At 37.0% G+C, this 22076-nt stretch overlaps 1 protein-coding gene across 8 annotated transcripts in view; it reads right to left on the bottom strand.

Annotated features, from left to right (window-relative positions):
• Positions 1-22076, bottom strand: part of PALLD (palladin, cytoskeletal associated protein) — a 170403-nt gene that overhangs the window by 33819 nt on the left and 114508 nt on the right. The window lies entirely within an intron of this gene.

The following is a 22076-nucleotide window of genomic DNA, read 5'->3' as shown; positions in this document are numbered from 1 at the left end:
TGCAATGCCATTGTGACCTTCCTATTAATTGCTCCTTTATAAAACAGGAGGCCAGAACAATAAAGAGACTGTAGCAGCCCATTTTAACTGCTGTTCTGCTGTAGTAGTAAGAGTGCAATGTGAGCGAGGTCCAAATGAAAGTGGAAATCAAGCTTAACTGCATGGTCTCTCATCTTAAAATTAGGCAGACTGACTTGCTTTAAAATTATCACGTTCACAGCTGGAAATCATAATTTTGCCTCAACACTCCAGATGTCAACAAAGCTCTATCATATGAGCATATACCTTTCCTGTATATTAGATATATAAATCCTTTATTATATACAAGTGTCACCGTTTATGTATAATTTAGGTCATTTAGGCAGAAATCTTAGAAGCTGTCTGCTTAATGCATGGCATATGAATGCATGATTCTGGCACAACAGGATACTTCTGTTGGTAGCAACAAAACTAGAAATGGTACTGTCATCATATTTTCCATTCTAAGATTAATTTTGATATTCCAGCCATTCATATTTCCCAGAAAATGTTAGCTGACAATAACTCCGCTTATGATCTCGGGCCAAAAGACATTGTTTAGATAAAATAGGAGAGTGAGACAGTTTAGGACGGAAAACTGAAAAAACGGTTCTTTGCTTATAACAGTTGCTTTTTTTCTTTTTAGTAATAAGGATGGTTCATTCAGGCTACTTAAGTTATCTCACCATCAATACATATTTTGGTACTTAAAAAAAAAAATCACATTATTAAAAAGTTGCAGTCCACTTGCAAATTTTGTACATTCTTTTTTATGCATAGTGACCGTTTCAACTTTTCACTTCAAAAAGCACAGGCTGAACTTAAGTTTTCAGTTTTTACTGAACTATGTAAGAATCCCCAGTCCCTACATGGGCTGAAGCAACACAGTGTCTTTTCTTTTAGGTCACGTACTCTTTAACTGTCTTGGCTGATGACAGAAATACCTGAAGTCATTTCTGATTGCGGAAAATCCTGCAAAACTACTACTTTAAGCTCATTCTGTTTCTTTGTATAATGATACTACAATTATTTCAAAATACCTTCTTTCTTTTCTATCATAATCACACACACCATAGCATATCTTTTGATTCATTACAGAGAGACGAAGGTTTAAAAAGAAATTGGGAAATTCAGTATTGTAAATGCTGAAATTCATCTGTCCCCATCACTTCTGCTTTCCTAACATATACTAAAAGCAAGTTAGAGTGTCTTAGGACTTTTTGTTTTCATTGCCAAGTCACTTGGCCACACGCCCAGCCAACAGCACAACACAAATGACCATCTATGGCCCTGCCAATGGTAGGCACCCTACTACAAGTGTCTGCCACTAAACTGCTGTACCAATCTGGGCAGCAATAAATACCAGATTCAGAGTATGCCTACAAAAGGTCGGCAGACAAACATGAGGTTCCCCTGCTCTCACACAAAGCTTAACTTGAGGCCACAAGGATATACATGCCTGTAAATCATGGTTTACTAGCCCGGGACAGCACTAATTCCATTAACAAATCTTTTTATTGGGTTATGGTCCAGAAAAAGTAGGCTTATGTCTGCTTGAAAAGTAACATGTGGGGATCATTATCAAATCAATTCACAGAGCAAATAAATAAAGATCTTATAATAGATTTCCATTCCACTGATAGAAACACATGATCATTGTTTGCACAAGAATGTTCTCCATCTCAGAAGCTCTTCTTTTAACAGCAAAAACAGCTCTATACATACTAACTTCTTGAGCAGTGTGTCGCTATGAAGAAAGAATAAACAAAGAAGTATAATCAAAGTCACCAGCGTTATTTTCTAATAACGCTGCTAGAGGCAGAAGTTCTGACACAGGTAGGTCATCAACTACATGGCTCCTGTACCACAGGGGCACAGGAGTCAAAAAGATGCAATGGAATCGGTCTGTTTTGTTGCCCTCATCCATAGTGAAACAAAGGCAACTAAAAATGAGTAAGTTTAATTGTAATTACATCCTCTTTCCTATCAGATTAAATGTGTTTTGCAATCCAAGTGTTTCAAATGACACGCTTGCTTTCAGGGAACAGATCAAGCTTGTTTAAACAGCTTAAGGGAAAAAAAATATTTTCTCATGAAGATTTTACAATTTTACTGAATAATAACAACATAAAAATGAACAGTTAAAAATAATTTTTTGGTAAAATTGAATCAGTTAATGGCAGGAGAAATTAATTAAAAGCCATACTAAAGATACAGCAAATACTGAGGATAGTGAGAAATTTCAGAAGGCTCAGAAAACCACACCAAAGTAGCCCATGAATATCCTTAAGCAGTCTGTTTTCATATTTCTGAATATTACTTTCAATACAAAGTACTTCAATACTAAGCCACCTTCCATCATCTATCAGCGTTCCTGGTCAACTGGAGAAGTCCCAGAAGAGTAGAGACTTGCCAACATGACTCCCATCTACAAGAAGGGTTTAAGGAGGATCTGGGGAACTACAGGCCTGTCAGACTGACCTCAGTGCCAGGGAAGATTATGGAACAGTTTGTCTTGAGGGAGATAACACAGCACGTATGGGACAACTGGGGGATCAGGCCTAGGTAGCATGGGCTCATGAAGGACAAGTCCTGATTGACCAACCTAATCTCATTCAATGATCAAGCGACCAGCCTGGAGGACATGGGAAAGGCTGTTGATATGGTCTACCTTGACTTCAGCAAAACCTTCTACACTGTCTCCCACAGTATTCTCCTGGAGAAGCTGGCAACCCATGGCTTGGACAGGTACACTCTTTGCTAGGTAAAATGAGGAGTGACCTTATTGCTCTCTATAAATCCCTGAACTTAGACTGTAGTGAGGTAGGGGTCAGCCTCTTCTCTCATGTAACTTGTGATACGACTAGAGGAAAAGGATTCGAGCTGCACCCTGCAGGGGAGATTCAGGTTGGACATAAGGAAATACTACTTTTCTGAAAGAGTGGTCAGGTGCTGGAATGGGCTGCCTAGGGAGGTGGTGGAGTCACTGACCCTGGAGGTGTTTGAGGAACATTTGGACATTGTGTTGAGGGACATAGTTTAGTGAGAACTACTGGTATGGGTGGACAGTTGGACTGGATGATCTTGTAGGTCTTTTCCAGCCTTGGTGATTCGACAATTCTATTCTCACCAAAGATATTTAGTTTTCATATGTTCTAATAGACATGATAAATTAAAAGGAAAAGAAACAAACAACAACAACAACAAAAGAAACCAACAGTAAAAACAGTGATATTTTAACTGAAGCAGATATTAGTTTTAACAGCTAAAAAAGTAGAATTTATCCAGTTATAATCCCCCCTCTACTTTCAAACTGGGACAGTACTTAAGTAAAAAAACTGAGGAAGTGCTAAACTGTGAAAAGGGTGGGAGTTAAATTAGCTTTCTTGTAGTGTTTCATAGATGGACATTTGTGAAATACTATGAGACTTCTGGTAGAAAGTAGCCTTGTTCAGAAGAAATAGCAAACTAGTTACCTTGAAAGTAGTTGAGTTAACTACCTCAGCAATCTTCCCACCAAAATGACCTGGTATGGCCAGTGACAGGTAGGCTGGCTGGAAAGTCTGCTTCTGTGATTGTCATAAAGCAGAGCCATACCAGCACTAATATTTAGTTCTTCCACTGAAGAAGAAAAAGCAAAAAAAAAAAAAAAAAAAGCACACAAATGTTTGGCTGATTGCTCAAGGTGAAAATGTAAAACTATGCAGAGAACAAACTTCAGATGAGGTTTCAGGCCTTTATCTCCCATCAGAACAGTTGCATGCACAGGTTCCATTTTGAAGTCTTTGAACTAGCTCAGCAATACACTGCCTGTCATGAGAAACATTTGAAAACAGATACGTAAAGGACAGATGCCTTAGATTTTCAGTGGCTAACTACAGAATTTTATGTTTTTAAAAGCAAAACATTGATTACACGAGGAAAGTGGACCAGAAAACATTAATTACATGAGAACAGCAAACCAGAATCTTCTCAAAGGTCACCATTAAATATGGTATTAACAGTTGCTCAAGGACTGATGTTCTGAGGTAGGCACTTGGCTGGTTTATCATTCTATACTATACTATTTCTTTTTTCTTCCTGACACATTCTTTGTGTTATATTATTTTGAAAATGAATAGAGCAGTCTTGGAAAACTAAATGTAGGAACCACCACCAAGCCCAGGCCAAACTGCTAGGAAGCAGCACAATAGATAGAACAGGGGAAGCGCAGGAGACAGACAGATGGTCTCTAAAAGAATCATCACTGGATTGCAGCAAATACGACAGCAGATGCCATTTTCAGGGCACAAAAAATCCATCATATTTCAAGGCCTCTTATTCACAGACTCCCAGAATTAGGATATCTAACAACTTTATGTTTATCTTGTATATCTGAGCTTGTAAGAAACATTAAAATTCTTTACTGGAAGAAAGAATGCCTGAAACATCTTTTGGAAAACACCTTATTGTTTGCAGTGTAATAGTCAGCTCCTTGCAGTTCTGTTCTCTTAAATCTTGAAGAAAGAGACAGCTTTGTCTTTGTCTGGATCAACAATGCTGTCTGTGCTAAGGAATGATAATGGGTATCCACCTGACTGAACCAACTGAACTTGGTGGTGCTAGCTTTGCTTTTTGCACCACATGTTCACAGTTCAGCACGCTGCTTGCTAGTCCAGTGCTGGCATCCAAAGTCACCATGAGGTATAATCTACTCTGAGTAATTTTTAAGACAATAAAACTTCTAAGGAAGCTACTGATGTACATTCTGTCTTGGAGGAAGTTTCCTCCAAACATAGAGGCCTGCTGTACAAGACCTTCCAGGATTCACAAACAAAACAAATTCCATCCATGCAGTATCTACCAGGAAGTGTAGTAAGGGTATTCAAGTTTATTCAGTGTTTTACAATGCAGTTTTACATAGACTGAAATCAACCATCACTGATTTGAATACATTTTTCAATGCTATAACTTCTTGTATTTCCAAACTTTGGCCCCCCTTTCCATCCTCCCTCATCATCTTAAAAGGAAAAGAGTAAATGAAAAGCAGATCAAGAAAAGCAATTTTTGTTTGAAAGAACAGTCATATGTATGATGTATTGAAGAACTTCTGCTTTGGGTCATTCCTGAGCAAAAGCACACCTGCCCCTTCCCCTTCATAATCCCCTGAGTAACAACTACTCACCTCCAGAAAATCTTTGTTCCAGCGAGGAACTAGCTTCTAACTCAAGATCAGTGTTTCATAATAATGCCACAGCTCTACAAAAGAGCAACCAGCCTACACATTTGTTTCTTTAATGTACCATCATGCTGTACTGAAAGGCAAGGGCTGTTCTCAGCCAAATCTGTCAGTACTTGAGAGCTGTTAAAATGAAGCAATGCAAGCTAGTGGATTTCTGAAGAGAACTATTTAGAATGCAAAGGTAATTGCAACTAAGCTGTGTCCACTGAAGGAATATTTACTCAATTTCAGAAATGTTAAAAATACTTTTTAAAAAAATAAAAGAAAACCTGCAAAGTATTCAAAGTATTCATGCTGTATTTACACAAAGACATCTACCCAAGCACTAAGCTCACTAATACTGAACATCCCCTATACTGTGAGATAGCGTCCACTGCTTTAAATTCTCCAAGGTTTCACATTTACATGTGAGTGGAATTATCAGAAAACAAGAACTGGTGGAAGGGGGGACAAAAGCTAGCATCAGTTTGGGTTTTATGCTGCAATCATTCAGAGAGATTTATTGTCTGTGCTGAGAGATTTCAGGGGGGATGTAGGGTTGTAATTACAATTTACTTCTATTGTGTGTCTTGAGAGCTTTAAGTTGACCTTGAGAGCATCTTCACCAGCTGCATTCTTTTAACATTTTTATTACTTGCCCTTTAAAGCTTAACAAATTGCAAATGCAGATTCACAAAAATAAACTTTCCATGTTTTCTGTAAATTTACAGGACTGTTTACACTCATCTAATTTCTCTGTACTCTAAAGTACTCTGAGGAAAATCAGCATGGTATAAGAGCTGACACGGTTACCTTATTATGAGCATACTACAGAACTAAGCTTAACTTTTTTTTATGCTCAAAAGACAAGTGGAAAATATTTTCATCATATCTGCATTGTTTGTGAACTCTCTTGTAAGGAAATCCTGCTGTAATTTGGCTGTTAAAAACCTGCCTATCCTAAAAAGTGGCAGTTGTACCTATGCCCATTTTCCATTATTGTTTGATTTTCTGTCAAAGCAATCAAGGTTAATTTCTGTACTAAGGAAACCAGCAGTAGTGATAATGCCAGTATTTAGTGAACACAAGGCGGCTCCAGGCAATTCTTTTGGAGACAGGAACCATTTCTCATATCTCTATAACACCACAGGGACATTTTTCAAAACATGCACCAGTGAGATAACATTTACCCTGAGCACAGAAAGAGGGGAAATCATGCTCTTGTGCACACTCATTGTTTCAAAAAGTCATAAAATCACAATACAGCTCCAGTAAAAAGCCTAAACTTCGTTCCTCTATTAGGATTAGACCATAAGAATTAGTCTGGTAATCAAAGACCTGTCTGGCTTGGTAATTCAATATTGTTACATAAACCAGCACATGGAATATTGGTAATGGAGGTAACAGTTGAAAAGTGACACAGGTATCAAAGTTTACAGATAAAGGAAGGAGAAAGTCTATGTTATTAAGAGATAAAACAGTAATGAGGCATTAACAGCAACACAAATTCCAATTTGCAGCTCACTTGGCCCAAATCATAGGAGATTGTGACTTGGAATGCAGGAACTAATTAGACTGCAAAAAACACAAACAAGACTTCTGCCTCTTCTTGTGCCATCCCACATGGGAGGTTATATTCTTTGCTTACCAGATTATATCTAAAGTACAGACCAAAAAAAAAGTTTCACTAGCCCAAAGCTAAAAATGAACAGAAGAAAAAGACAGACTACCTTTTATATGTTTTCTCAGGGCTGACACAGCACATCCATCACCATGGTCTTTTTTTTTGGAATCTTTATACATTTGATTGATGAGATACTCTATCAATCATCACATTTCACCCCACATCAGACACCAAAGTTAAGAAACTGACTTATTCTTATGCCCATCTATTAACAGGTGCAATGGGCTTAAGTCTGGCCCTCCACTCTTTCAATACTGATATGCCAGGATCTGCCAGATACCCATTCTTTGAGTTACATGGAAAGACAACTGGTTTTATGTATTGAAACAACTACTTTCCAGGGCAGGAATGACTATGATATTAAACAGAAAATCCAATCAAGCCCAACAAAATTATAAAAAAAAATTAGTAGCGACCACATATCCTGCCTTATTAGAGCACAGAGCTACTATCAACAGTGTTTTTGAAATGAAACTGAAATGAATGAAAAACATGCTTTAAGACTATTTGAAGAAATAAAGGTCATTTTAGAGCCTAAATTCTAGGCCCTTTTAGCTGCCATTTTATATTCACAAAGAAGAGAAGTCCTGACATTTCAGCAGGTCACTGCTTCACATAAATCTCAGATATTATCAGATGACACATCAGCCTTCTATTTTACTGAAACTCACTGAAACTCTAATAAAAAAACACCATATGAAAAGAAACCACTGTCAAGAAAACCAAGCATAAAAACTGGTGTGGTTCTCAATGAAATAAATAATAGGCTTCTGATACTTTCCTACTATGAGAACATGACACCCTTTGGGCATCAGGACCGTGTATTTTTCCCCACAAACTTCTGCTTTTTAAGTCCTTCCTTATACACAAAAGCAACCCTCTAACCAACATATACGAGGCACCAGGTGTAACAACAGACACCGGGAAGTAACAACAGCTGAAGACAGCAATAATCCATCAGTTAGGTTCTCAAGAGTATTGGAAAATAACACTATAACATTACTCACAACTTTTGTGTCATTTATTCAATCAGTGAAATCCTAATGCAATTATATCTTAAGCAAGATTCAGGGAAGGGACTCTATGTCTCTGTCATGCAATCTAGGTTGGTAATCTTAATGAAAGTTATGGCAATTAAAAAAATAATAAAGGATACTTAAAAGGATGAACAATTGTGTAGTCACTCTATGTGCTGCAGACTTCCCAGGGTATCTAAAGTTACTGCCATAGTAGGGAGTGGTATAATCCAAAGGCACTTTTGAAGATCTGATGGGAGAATTATTCCTTCCAGATGCCTTCTTAGATGGCTTTTTAAAAAGCCATAGTTAAGCCCATCCCATGCAGGAACTGGAGAAACAGCAGTCACTGCCTCTTTGCCATTATGTTCTGGCACCTGGTACTGGTACATTTCTGTCCCCTACATGTCACCTACCTACTAAGCTCCAGACAGAACTAACAGTTGGTTCAAGCATGAACAACCGACCTGAGCTTTCTTCCACAAACAGGCGGGTTGAAATACAAACCTCTGGTTAAGAGAATTATTCATTTTATTGGAAAGGAGTATAAAAAAATACCTCAAGGGCCCTCACTATTTGCACACATTGCAGCACTGCACACTAACACTTCTGCAAAGAGCTGGCAAGTGTTCAGTCTATTCATGCTCACCATATTTGTTGTGGGCCACTAGTCATACAGTAGAAGGAAAACCCTAGCTTACACCAGCAGAAGAGCAGCAGAGTATGACAGGAAAACAATATACAGTGTGGCAAGATGGACCTTAATGCAGCTAGAGCTTTTAGAAAATAAAAAACTATTTGTAGATCTGGCTACAGCAGTGCACCCAACTTGTTTTGCTCATGTAGATTGACAGAAACTTTTTGGTTCATCAGTTTATTTTCTTGTCAGCAACTTGCATCAGCTTCAGCTGCCTGATGAATAATTCTGTGACCTGTTTTGTAGCAGAAACAATCTTCTAAGACAGGGATATCCATTCAAACTGATGGACCAATTCTGAATATAAAATACAGCCTGCAGGGCACTGTCACTCTTGTGTAGACAGATATGTTCTAACAGGGCTGTAAGTTTTTGGCTTCTTTTTTTTTTTTTTTCTACTGAAGAGGCACATTCCTGAATATATAACAGAAATTAGAAAAATGATGAGACTCAAAATATCACAAAAGCACCTTTAAAAATGCTGAACTACTACTCATTACAATTGCTTGATAAACTCAAGTATAACTAAGATTTCTTACACAAATTCCCAAGGACAAAGTCAACTTGCAACCTTTATGTCGTGAGTGAACTCTGTACATAACTGTAACTTCCTCATTGCTTGTTACAAAACAAGAAATGAACACCTACCAGCAGAATGGCTGAGCAAAGGCAAAGACCTCACACAGTACACGGGTATCGCTGCAGCCAAACCATAGTTTAAAATATTCAGAACTCCCTCTGATCCTGAACCAGGTTGACCAGGACTACTCCCTTTATCTAACACCACAAAGTAAAGTGATTACCTTGAAATAACACACATTTGATCACAGATGCTCAAGCTGAACTTGTTCTTGTGCTGGCAAAGCATAATTTTAAATAGTACCTTCCTGATAAGTACATGAGGTGTACAAGTTCAAGTTTAATTTCTTTTTGCATCTGCAAGCTGTACAGTGCATTCTGCTAAAAAGAATGAAAGGAATATTTTACATATAAATGACAAAGAACATATTTCGTACTTTTGAACAAGAATACAATTCATAAAGAAGATTCAGTTCCAAGGCTACTCATTTTTAATTTATCAAGTAACACTGTTTAAGAAAGACTTAAACAGCAAGGACTTCTTCTCTGAAGTCAGCTGTGCCTTATGTGATGTATAATTCCATACGAAAGAATGAGCTCTACAGGTAAATTGTTCTGTGATAAATTTTATTATGGTCAAATATTGTGCAAGTGACGCTGAATGGTCCCAACTTCAAAACTGTCTTAAATTCTGGCTAGCTCTCAGTCTGCTTATATCCCTATAGGAAGGACTTTGTTTTACTTCACTGAATAAAATACTAATCAATATGGAGACTCCCCTAAAACAAGGAATCAACACAAACTTCTCCTAAGATAACAGACAGTAAGGACACCTCTCCATGTCTGTTTTAGCTAGGGATAGAAATGTGCTTCTGAAGCCAATTTTCTACCTGTCACCACTGACTTGGTTCTGAAGTTTGAATTTTGGGTGAGTCACACAAGAACATGAAGTGATTTCCTGCCAGATGCAACCGGTTGAACAACCTCCAGCCACTAAAGGGGCATTCAGTCTATAAGAGCAATCCAAACCAGAACAAAAGCCCAGGCTCAGTGAATCTGAAACGTACAGAGCAGATATGCTCTCTTACACTTTATGCCTTTTCACTTTATGGAAACACTTACATATAGACTGATGGCTAATGTGAGCATATACCTACTCAGCAGGATGCATAAACATCTGAGGTATATAGCTGAGTCATACAATTCAGAAGGTAGTTAAGACAAGAGGTTCTGGCTTTATATTTTATCTAGGTCCAACTTCTGGGAAGTCAAATGCATGTTTTGCTGAACAAATATGCTGAAAATTCATACCTACATTTAAGCATTTTTCAAGAAAAACCATAAGTTTAAAGAATATTGGTGTCTAATCTCTTTAACAATTGGCTACAACACATCTTATGCAATATTTACACATTCAGACCAGTATGAGTTTTACCATTTGCTCCCCTGTAGCTGACATTCAGAATTCAATTAATTATATCCAGAATTAATTAATTCATCTGTCCCACAGTACATGTTTCCAATATCTAACAAACAAGTCTCACTCATCTTCTCATGGCAGGCAGTAGAAAGTGTTCTTTGGGGTTTAGATTGTCTCACAGTTGTGAAGGATGATTCTCCATGGACTCAATATTTCAATCACTCTTGTGACTTCTTAAGTCTAGAACTGTTCAGAGAAACATTAAACTAGACATCCTATTTGAGGGTCCCAAGTTCCAGTTTTCCATATTTATTAAAAGCACACTTAGTTTTTGGTTAAAATGAATACTCAGAAATCCATGGTGAGAAAAGTGCTTTATCAAACTAAATTTATTTTGCCTTGATCAACAGAACTTTTTTTTTTTTTTTTTTTTTTTGTTAAGTACTAATAAGATGTAAAAGCAGTAACATCTTTCATATTGAAGATGTAAGCCTCCTCCTCTTCAAACATAACAGTTTGGACCCTGCCTCAAAGGAAGCTGAGACACAGAAAAATCCTGTATGGCTATGGTTTAATAAACATAAAGCTCCACATCAAAAGTGTAATTTTGGAGTAAGTTCTTTCAAACAGAGGAATTCTGACAACATCAGCACTGGCAGCATTAAGTTAGCATCAGTATGGCTCATAATGTTCTTCCTGCATGAGCTTTGAGATCCCATGTGATCCTCTGTTCCTCTCAGCAATTCTTGGATCATGGTATTGTGCTGGATTGTCTTAACTTTTTTCCTCCTTGTTGACCTCCCTTTTCCTAATGACAACTTTCTCACGTGTCTCCCTGCTTCTTCGCTTGAGCTACCACCAATTTTTCACCACCTTTCTCTGAGCTCCAGAAGCACTACCAAGGGTGTCAGACCTGTGATTTCATATGGCACCTCACTATCTATGTCATATGATAATTTTTGCAAAACAATGAATGATCAAAAGCCAGAGATATCAGGCAGCATTTTTAAAAATTGTACATAGTTTTTGCAACAGATGGCAAAATAACGGCGAAGACATCTAAGTTCTGTAAAGAATTGTGCTGTACATCAGGGAAAGCGAGCACCCAGATCTGCAGAAAGACTGGGCTGCTTAGTATTGTTTGGAGGAAAATAATTTCAGTTCCCTACAGTTATCCTCTTCTGCATGCCAAGACTCTAACAAGCCTCTGCACTTCAGCTTACCACAGTAATTACATTCTCACGCCCTAAAGGCAATATTGTCTGAAGCAGCACATTTTTAGGTCATTTCATAAACCTTCAGAGACTCCAGTTTTCCAAATGGATTTCAAAACATCAATACTAAAGTTACTTAAATAATAACTAATCCACAAGGCTTTCATTTAAAAAAGGGGGAAATAAACTTTGTAAAGCAAGAATTGATAGTACACAATTCTTGTTGTACACAGTCCAGGCAATACTTCACACATTAGTTATGTCTGATCTTCCACACAAGGGAGAACTTGGGTCCTCAAGAGCCCAATACTAGAAATGACATCTCTTGATCCAAGGCTTTAAATTTTTCTTACTGTTTCAAATATCAGATTTTATATAAGTGGAATCTGCAAGGCAAAAGGCCCAGCACAATTAACATATTTCATAATTGCAAGAAACACTTTTGACTCCTAGTTGGCTCAAAATTTTATCATGATTATTTAGCAGAACGAGCTACTTCCTTATTGAATCATTCAGAATGAATGAGAGAAGACCTGGGTACTAGGAAATAGCTGCAGAATCTTGCCATTGTTTTAAAATCTTCCATATATTGAATAGCTTTATATTTTCGAAAGAAGCTCCAGGTGTGTACAAGAATTACACTTGATTTGTGATAGGCCTGAAACAAAAAGCATTTACTTTTTTTTTCTGGCCTTGCAACACTTCAGTTTGCTGTCATGCTGCTCCAATTATTCTAATTGAAAGAATACCCATACCCAGGTTCTGATCTTTGGTATCTCACTTACATGAGTAGTACAACCTCCTAGATAGTCAGTGAAGCCTCCATAGTGCACTTCAAAGTGTGTAAATTAAATGCTAAATATCAGAATGCATGAATGTCCTCCTAAATAAGCATCTTCGTAAGTCATCTCAATAAAGCACGTGCTTTGAAATGAAGAAAGGAGAACCACATCCATGCAGAAAACATATAAGATACCCAACACATCCTCAGCGCTAAAAATAAAACTACTCATTTTTTTTCTCTTGCCCACAAGTTCATAGCTCATGAGTCAACTGCAGATCCCACAATACATCACACTGTTCCACAATTGGACTAGTTCACAAAGTTTAACAATTCACTAACTAAAAAGTACCCTCAAAGTTTTCACAAACACTATCTAGATAATTGGTATGACAGCTCTAAGTTATCAGCAGCCAATAAAGGTTCTGTGCTACTTTTGACTGGGAATACTCTTTAAGGCAGATCTAGTATTAGGGAGGTTTTGTAGTTCCAACACCATCACACACAACTAAACTACGGTCATCACACAGGAGAGAAATTAATTAAAAGGTTAAATTGTTTAAAAGCATCATGAAGTAACATTGTAAGGAAGAAATTCTGTGATTATTTATCAACACCATCCACTGTAGAAGAAAAAACTGAACAGAACCCAGGCAAGAAATAATAATAAAAATAAAATAAAATAAAAAGGGACCTCCAGTATTCCTACAGAAAAGTCAGAATGTACACAAGACATTCTGGACTGATTTTAAATGCTAAAATAGCACCACATTGCACTGTATTCCATATGAAGATGAATGCAAATATTTCAGAATGGAATGTGTACACCCAGATTGCTGTTAGTCACATGGGTTAAATGTGAGGGCATTCACACTGCTGAGACTAAAAAGATTCAGATTAATAACTTTGTTGTATTTGGAATTCCTTAAACATTTGAATTTTACTGTGTTGTTGATTGTTAATCAATGCTTTTCAGCACAGGAATCTGTATACTGCAAATATAAATGCTATAGGACACACCAGTCTCTCTTTGCACCAGGAACAAACTTGGTATTTACTTTTTCAAAGTCCAACCTGTTTTATTTCAGTAAGATTCTCCCAAATCTTTTTATAATTATTTCCATTGCATATAAACACAATATCCTGGTATTAGTAAATTAGTTTGGCTAAATATAGCAGGAGCACTCATGTTTTATGGGGCATTTTCTCTGGTATGTGGCTAATATAAATAAAACGAGTGGAGAGAGGTTGGCTGTGCTCCATGGACATTACATCACTTTTCCTTAATAGGAAACCTCTCTGCAACTTAATGTCTTGCTTTAAACACTTAGAAGTGTCCACAAAGTCTTCAGTGAGGATCATCATATAAGGCCAGTAGTTAGCTGGAAAAGACTAGAACATACAGCTGGGGCTCTGGGAGCAACCTTGAAAAGATAACCTCTAATGAAGACCACCCTTAACTTCTTAACCAGCTTCATGGCTACAAAAAGATACATGCAAAGTTCCAGTAAAAAGCAAAGGATGAAGCTCTACTTCCTATGACTTTACTCCAGTAAGCTCAGGATTTCCTCTAGTAACCTTAAGAGAGCCTCAAGTTACCAAAGACATACCTAATCCACTGATTAAAAGCAGAAAAATAAGTGAGAAACATCTCCATTTTTATTTGCTGCTTACTCTTTGTGATCCAGAAAAGAAGAACCCCTCTATTCCATCTCTAGTATGACATTATTTTGAAGAAATTAGTAAATTATTGTAAAATATGATATCATTTGCCAACAGCGTGATTTTGCCTCTTATGTACGCTGAGTTTTTCAGCATAAATAACAAATAGTTCACAATAAAAGACTGCACAGAATAAAAAGCAATAAATTAAATGCAGAATAAAAGCCAGTGGACCCACTTTTTTTTTCTACTGAGAAAATGATGGCCCTTTTACTCAAATCTTTGCAGTCATTACCGAGATTGATTTTCATCTCTCAACATACAACACAGACAATAAAGTACCAAACAACACATTACATGAAGAATAAAAGTGCCCAGAGGAATTTATGCTTGAGCCATAATTAATGTAAACACAAGTTCAAGCTATTCTATTTCAAATGTGCATTTGCTGAGCAATAATCCAAATCCTGCTTCAAGTCTGCATAGAGTACTTGCTGGCGTGGAATTTTATTGAGAGCATAATCTATTTAAGCACTATCACGCAAATAAAAATGTATTTACCACAGTACAAAAAGTCAGAGTAGGTCATTTTGTTCTGTTTTTCCAGAAACCTTGAGAGGAGTTCACTGAGCGTCTCCTACAGACTTTAGTGGCAGCTGGGCTGTGTGTAATCTTTGAAAATTTATACCAAGGGCTGTCACATTTACGTCAGTGACACTCAGGAAAGAAAATGTCCATCAAGCAAAGGTATGCAGCAAATAAATGTAAGACTGAGTACATTTCATACCACTGTGAGTGCTCTCACTCAGGAAACATGTGGCCTCCAAATACTGCGGCTTCTATAACTCTTTAACTCAGTAAGACATCCCCAAATAGTTCTGTGCATTCTTTCACGCCCAGTTAGTGATCCTTATACCAAAGGCGGCAAAGTGAAATAAAAGTTGAAAGTAACCCTAAAATTGAGTAGGCTGGTTTTTGTTTTTTTGTTTGTTTGTTTGTTTGTTTTTCCTGGTTGGTTGGTTGTTTTGTTTGCCTGGATTTGGTTTTCTGTTTTAAACTTGGATCTGTTCACTGCTTCAGATTTAAGAGCAGCCGCACGTAGAAAAGCACCTGACAGTCAGGCCTTCCATGGGTCACACTGCTCATGAGAAATCACATTCCCAGCTAGGGCTTGTGAAACCATACCTTTAGATTGTAATCATGAAGGACAAGAAAGAACATCTATGTCCACTTTACCTCTGAATGACAGTGTCTAAACAAGATTTTAAATTCACACATGCAATTACAGTGCAACTGCCCCAAAATTAACAAAGTCTTTATTAACATTAAAGTCAAAGCTGAAGTTATAACCAAAAGCAAATTTCAGCTCCATTACTGGAACAATTTATAGATTCCAAATGGCAGGTACTTGTGCAGCATTAACACACTCTCTCCCAAAACACAGCACAGGCCTACAAGTCACTAAACATAAAGACAAGTAACTTGAGACTTGATTGCCTGAATTACAAAGGTATAACAACAACGTTCACCTGATCGGTTTTGTCTTTTCTGTACCTTTATTGACCACTGAAGTGGTTCCTTACTAAACAGTTAAATTTTCCTTATTCTAAAGCGACATGCAGAACTATTAGCATCAGCAAGCACCTATTTTCTGAAATATTATTTTAGTAGTGGTTCCAGTTCATGCTTACTTTTCACAAAAGGTTATGGGAAACAGGAATTTAATTAGACTCAAAATGCAATATTAAATAACCTGGTAGCTATATTTATCTAACATTACTTAAATCTAAGTTATGGTAAGACTTTACTAGGACCTACAAATTAGGTATGGCAGTTCTTGCTAAATAAATTGCTATAATTCTCATTTAAGTTTTAACTGCATTGCACTGTCATTTTTCAAATACAGAAAAAATCTGCTAAAATCAGCTGCAGTGGAAAAGAATTGAACTGCTAGTTTCTCTTATTTATCTACTGAACACTATAATGTAAGTTTTCCTACTATATAGCAGCCACAAGAGGATCTGATATGTTAGATGGACACAAGCAGATCATATTCACCACATTCAAGTTCATAATGGGGAAAAAAAGAGCTGTTTCCAAACTTGTGTAAATGAGTTCAGGAGTTCAGACCAGCAGCCTGTAAATTCAGGCACACAGACATTGTTGAAATTCTAAAGGGAGAAATGGTAATTATCTCTGAAAATCAGGCAACTTTTGTGTAAATTTAACTTCACTTAAACAAATCTGAAAGTTCACATTTAGAAATTTATCCACATATTACAATAATTTGTTTCAAGTCTCGGTTTCTGATCTAGGAATAATTTTTAAGGTGAATGAAGCATTTCAGCAATTTGTCTTTTTGTGGCACAGAAATACATGGAAATGCAAAGGTTTACATATCCGTATCCTTAGTTCAGTCCAGTCACTAGCGACTGGAATTAAAAACATCTTATTAGAATTCGATGGTATGGTTGAAGTGAGTCAGCTTCTGTTCTGTCTGTTCCTAGTAAAGCTGTCACATGACCTGAATATGCTACCTTCCATCTCAGTGTAGCAAATGTAAGCACTGGAAGCACAAACTTTCATATCTGAAAGATGTCCCACGCGCAAGAGAATGTGCAGATGTTAACTGTGTGTCCTTGGTGTCACATTGGAAATTTCAATTAAATATTCAGATCATAGGCAATGTTTATAATGGCATACAAATCCAGGTCATTCATCACTGTTATTTAAATTATATTATCTACTTCAAGAACAGAAAAGTATTGTGGAAGTCATGCTTTCTTCAACTGAATTTTTAAGCTACAAACCAAATAGAGAATTCTCTTTATTCTTGACAAAGTATATTTGCAACAAAACACACACAATCCTACCAATATTTTGGAAGACACCTACACAGTATTTTTCAAGTTTACTTCCTGTTCTTATACTGTTCTATATGAAGGGGAGGAAAGGAGAAGAGATTCCAATAGCAAAGCAGATAAAGCACTTCAGCTGTTGAAGATAAAGCTCCATTATCTGTTTGATGAAGTGCTGTAACATTGCTACCACATTTGTTTTTCCTGAACAGCACAAAGGCCATAAGGCTGGTGTACCTGACTGCATGCTTTATAGCCTGGTCCCCTGACCACCTAGCCTGAAGAACCCATCAGACCATGTCACTGCTCCTTCAGCTCATGTATTTGGGATTTCTCTCAAATGAAACCTGGGCAAATGAGGAATCCAACTTAGTCTCAACTCAACCTCCATCAGCTCTTAACAATCAGCACTGTGGGTTACACTCTGTGGTACGTTTGTGCTAACAATTACATCAAATATTAACTACAGGATTTCTTAACATCAGCAGAATTTGTTCATAGCCCTGATTTTCAATGGAAACTGTTGGATTCTACGGACAAGACACTAATATACAACCCACAAAGACACACACATATTTAAATACTTACAGTTTCAGGTACAACTAATCTAAGTTAACAGTTGCTGATGTTGGTAACTTCCTACCATGCCCAGCCACAGCCTGACTTGACACAGATGTATATGAATATAACCTACAACACTGTATCATTACTGACTGGACATGTATCCAGTTTTTGAGGCCAGTGTGAAAAATCAGTTGCAACAATATATGCAATTCTAATCGTTTAAGCATTTACTCATGCCATAGAAAAATCCTACTATTTCAAAATGAGAATTTGATTATAAAGGTAATTATTCAAGAACACTGGACAATATATGCTATTGTCACAGCAAAATTACTCATCTTAAAAAGGAACTGAAACGATTTCTTGAAACCAGAAGCATGATACTTTATTTCAAACACATACTCCTGTCTGCACAGCACGCTGACCTGCACATTAGCGTGCAATGTTCATAACAGGCACTTGTACAACATAATATTGTTACCTGTTATCTTATGCAGAAAGCAGTTTACAGTACAACCAAGTTAAACCTGAATGTAAAGATTTGAGAGTGCCCAAGGAAAAATCTGAAACGTTGAACTGCTTTTCAGACTGATGAGGGGAAGCACATGCTGCAGCTACCTCCATCAGCCTTGAAACATTTATGAAAGCTAAAACTACTACACAAACTTTGCCAATGTCAGGGCTTTTAGCAAACACCATTTTTTTCCAACACTAGGGGCAAGTAAACGTTAAATCAATCTTCCTTCTTAAGCAACTCCTGTCAAAGAGACTTTCAATTTCATTCTGTAACAAAAACTGTTGAATTTGAGATAATGAAATAGAAGCAGCATTTGAAAATAACCTCCACAATGAATCACAAAGATAAACATGAGGGATTTGGGAAGCTTGACTGCAGATTTCTCAGTCTTCCTCTATCACTAAGTCCATCAGAGATGACATACAGTTAGTTTGCCCAATTCATAAGCACATTAGGTATTATTCAATTATGGTTTTAAGAATTTAATCTCTAACACAAGCCCATTCTGCCTTATATTACTCTCTCTCTGTAAGGCCCTGGCTTTTCAAAACAATTCCATTACCAATAGAAGGTACAATTCATAATCTTTATAAATGTCTCCCAAACATCATAGCTTTGCTTATTTTGACAGTGCTGCTACTCTCTACATTCAATTCTGCTCTGACATTACTGGAAACTTTACAGACATATCAGACCTCTTAGGATAAGGATTAGATACTTCAAAATATTTTATATTCACATAAACTCACTCAACTTCTCCTTCCAAACTTTCATCTACTACTGATCGGTTTCCTGCTTAAATGCATTCCAATTCCATTCTGCTCTGCTCTTTATCAATGAGCTTGTTACTGTAAATATTAGCATTGCAAACAGTTTCTCTAGTTCATACTCACACAAGAATTCACTCAGCAAATGGCCTGTCTTTTGCAGTGGTAGCCATTAATGCTTGAAGTGCAAACATCTATCTTCTTAAGCCAAAAAAGGACATAATGTGAGCACAGTGTCAGTTGCAAGCTGATAATTAGCCTTACTGGCAGATAGAGTTCTTTTGTAAATCACTATAATTAACTGCCCCTAGGTCACTCCTCTTTTCTAGTTACAATCTACCACCACAAAAGTCTAAAGCTTGTACCCACCAGGAATGCTAACTTTACAAAGCTACAAAAGTACTGTAAAATAACCTTCAGGAACATTCAAAGTGAAACATGAAGATATTTGAGAGAAAGTATAGAAAAAATATAAACTAAAGGAAGATTTTTAGGAAGCCAGAAAGGCTAAAGGAAACAAATGTCTGCCTTTCCCTCAGATTCTGAAGGAGCACAAAGGCGAGGAATGAAAATGTATATATGTGAAAGGCTTGATATGTATGTAGTTGAACATACATACTTGTTTAAGTGGGCATGGTGGTAATAGGTGGGTGGCTGGACTTCATCTTAGAGGTTCTTTTCCAACATCAATGATTCTATGAAAATGAAATAATCAGGTCTGGCAGTTGGTAGGAAGAACATTCTGTAGTTACATAAGGAAGCAAACAGAAGCACTTTATTCCTACCAGTAAAATAACCTATTAGGTCTAGAACTAAAAATATTCCTTTCCAAGTCATATGTTTGACCACACAAAGAATCAAACCTACAGATAACTATCAAATCCTTGTAAGAAGTGTAGCAATGGCTTGCTTCCTCTCAAGACTTGCAGGCAAAATAATCTGAAACCAACATGCAACATATTGATAAATGCCCTATTACAGTGGTCTGTAACAAACATAACATCTGCTACCATTGCATGCATTTCTGCAAACTTGTGGAATCCCTGATATCATTTGTGGTCAGAAAAACTCCAGCAAGGTCCCACAGAGCAGCTGATTAGCAATTGCACAACCCCTTTAAAATGGCAGCCTGTGCTTCAGAAAGTTTGCTTCTCTCCTTGAAATGTTTCTCAGTGTTCAAAGAAGTTGAAGAGTCCATGATACTGGTGTAGCTGCAATGCATGTGGTCGGGGCTGAACTTCACCATCCTGGGAATGGTTCCATCGTACACCACAAGACGTGCCTTTGACATCAAGAACAGATTCCTGCAACATGCTCTAGTGTGGGCTGCAGAGAAGGCTCATTTCTTGCTTGCAGCTGGATGCTGAGGGCAGCATCCAGTAGTAATACTTGGGGGTGTGCAAGGACAATATGGCAGAGAGATTCTGATTTCTGAGACTTCTGCTCATTTTTTCAGGGTTTTTCATATGATTCAGATAATGTCATTATTCACATCCCAGGACAGTATTTGGTTTACTCTCTTGCATTCTTTTAGTGGCCATAATAACAAGTAAATTTTGAAGGGTTAGAAATAAAGAAACTTAAAGAGTCCCAGAAGCACAAGTTTCTAAAAATCTCAAAAACGTGTCAAGGTTCTGCTTTATAGGCTAAAAAAACCGCAGGGCTAACCTCAGAGTCAGCAGCTGAATTCATTTTTTGTTTGAGAAAATGCTGACACAATACTATGTTTTTACATTAATACGCACAATTTGTGTCTCCATTCATATGGGAGAGACACACACAATGCTTTTTTTTTTTTTTCCCCTGAAAACTCTGTTCAATGAGTACAAAAGATTCCTGAAATACAATTTACATTAAGAAATGATTTTTCTTCCTTTCTTTCTTTCCAGAGTGTTTTAACATAAAGCAGAGAATGGAAGCGATCACTTTCTAGAAATTCCTGATGAACGCCTTAAGAAAATGTTAAATAGTAACCTTAAAATCTCTAGCAGAAGTTCCAAAAGCAATGGAAGATAAAAGAATGGAAACCACATGTAACATCCCAGAGACTCATAAGACAACTTAATGTACTTTCAATACAGTTTGAACTTCCATCATCTCACATTATAAATTGAATTTCACGTCTGTAGAAACTGATAGAAGATGTGTCACTCTTTTTCCACGTTACGTACAGATCCCCAGATTTATATAATGATTGAAAGATTCTGAAAGTTTATAGGAAGTAAAGACTTCCTCCCTAAAACACAGCCAAACAGTATGGTGAACTACTTAGTACCAGAAAAAAATAGGCTACAGGATTTCTATGGGAAAGAGTAAACGCGATTTGGCGAAGATGTTGAGCCTAGGCATATGAGAATTATGGTGGATATATATAAATTATAAGGTAGCTTTAGAAAGTGAAAAGCCATAAAATTCATTCATTTCCTCATTTCAGATGAGGAAACATCTTTTGTGAAGAATAAAACACAGTTCTCTGGCTCATTACTACTTAGAGAGTATAAAGTCAGCTTGTTCACTGAGTGATTTCTGATGAACACTTCTGAAGCCCAGGCACTTTTCCTGAAAGTGTCCAAAAGGCACCTGCAGCTCTGCATCAGCACCTCTGTCAAGTGTGGATACCAATACATCCTTTAATGCCTCTTTACATATTTGAGGTCTGAAGCACCTCAGATTTGCATAGAAGTAAATGGCATCACCATGCAACAGACTCACCATCAGCAAAACAATACCAAGTAACTTATCCTTTCATTATAATCTATGAAAATTCTGACAGGAAACATAGATTACACACAAATAGACAGCATCTGCAAATACCTAATCCATAAAATATTATGACTACCTCTGGGGTTTTCAAAACTTCACTTGTACTGAAAATAATAATAATAATAATAATAAAAATAATCAATACATCTTTGGTCACAACATAATAAAGCCATAAGGCAGGGTGTCCTCTAGAAACCTTCAAACTCTGAAAAGAAAGGCTTTATTTTTCATAGCCAAAATAAGTACGGTGATGCAGGCTGGAAGAAATACAACACCACTAGGTTTCTATTCAAGGAAACTCTCCATCAATTTGAGCAAAACTTTTTTATGTTGCCT

The sequence above is a fragment of the Coturnix japonica genome, chromosome 4 (assembly GCF_001577835.2).
Source record: "Coturnix japonica isolate 7356 chromosome 4, Coturnix japonica 2.1, whole genome shotgun sequence".
NCBI lineage: Eukaryota > Metazoa > Chordata > Aves > Galliformes > Phasianidae > Coturnix > Coturnix japonica.
The sequence above is the reverse complement of the archived record's forward strand: the minus strand, read 5'-3'. Positions and strand labels throughout refer to the sequence as shown.